We start from the raw sequence: 1,648 nt of genomic DNA on the forward strand, positions 1-1,648 counted from the left end.
AGACCTAATGTCTCCAGGATGCAGAAGTTTGGTACTGTGTGTTACGCCTATAGGCAGGACAGGAAGAAGCTAGAGCCAAGGTCTGACAAAGGCATCTTTGTTGGTTATGATAAGAGCAGTCCAGCCTATATGGTCTACTACCCTGACAGCAGGAAGGTGATGAAGCACAGACTGGTGAGGTTCATGTCCTGTGTTGAGGGAACGCAGATTGATGGCATGTCAGACGATGACAGTGGTGTGCAGTCTAGCACAACCAGACCTGACCCCAACATCCCAGAGGCTAGGCCAGGTCCAAGCCAGATAGGCCTACAGACAGGTGAGGTCAAGCCAGAATCCCAGTCTCCACGGAGATACCCTGCTAGAGAGAGGAGGAGGCCAGACTTCTATGGGATAGATAGTGATCAGGTTCAGATCAACATTGATTATTGCTACAGGATGGTTTGTAATGTACCTCAGACGTTCAGAGATGCTGTGACTTTATCCAACTCAAGAAAGTGGGTATATGCAATGGATGAGGAGATGAAGGCACTGAGGGATAACAAAACATTTACTCTGACCACCTTACCTCTGGGCAAGAAAGCAGTGGGGGGTAGATGGGTGTATACTGTCAAAACCAATGTTGATGGATCTGACAAGTACAAGGCCCGCAATGTAGGCAAGGGATACAGTCAACAGATGGGTGTAGACTATGGAGAAACGTTTTCTCCTACTGCTGACCTAACTAGTGTGAGAGTTTTGATGCAGAAAGCTGCCCAAGAGGATCTGATCCTACATCAGATGGATGTTAAACTGCCTACCTACATGCACCAATTGATTGTGAGATTTACATGGAACAGCCAGAGGGTTATGATGTAAAATCACAGACAAATGAGAAGTTGGTGTGTAGACTAGAGAAGTCACTATATGGGCTTAAACAATCAGGTCGAAACTGGAACAAAATGTTGCATGACTATCTATGTGAAAACATGTTTGTACAGAACCCAGCCGATTACTGTGTTTATGTTAGAGAAACCGAACATGACAAGGTGATCATACTGATCTGGGTTGATGACCTGGTTATTGCAGCCAGTGATGAGAGAGCTTTAAAAGCAGTTAAAGAGATGCTTACTGTTAAGTTCCAGATGAAAGATTTGGGCAGACTGAAGAATTTTCTTGGTATCGCTTTTAACCAGTGTAATGGATGTGTGACCATGTCACAGCAGAGTTATGTTGACAAGCTACTTGACAGGTTCGAAATTCAGGATTGTAAACCCAGGTCGACACCTTGTGAACTAAAACTGTATTACACTGATGATGATGATGATAAGCTAGATGACCCCAGAAAGTACAGAGAGGCAGTGGGTAGCCTTATCTACCTAACCTCATGCACCAGACATGATCTGAGTTTTGTTGTAAGCAAACTGTCACAGCATTTCAGTGAGCCGACAGAAGAGCAGTGGACAACTGTTAAACATGTACTGAAATATTTGAAGGGCACAAATGACAAAATGTTGTGTTACAGAAAATGTGATGGGCTAAGGTTGTTTGCTTACAGTGATGCAGATTGGGCAGGTGATGCAACTGACCGACGCAGTACAAACTGGTTATTGTGTTAGTCTGAGTGAAAATGGTCCTCTGATTTCCTGGAAGACTAAGAAGCAGCCAACTG

Source organism: Gadus morhua, chromosome 1, assembly GCF_902167405.1.
Source record: "Gadus morhua chromosome 1, gadMor3.0, whole genome shotgun sequence".
Taxonomy (NCBI): domain Eukaryota; kingdom Metazoa; phylum Chordata; class Actinopteri; order Gadiformes; family Gadidae; genus Gadus; species Gadus morhua.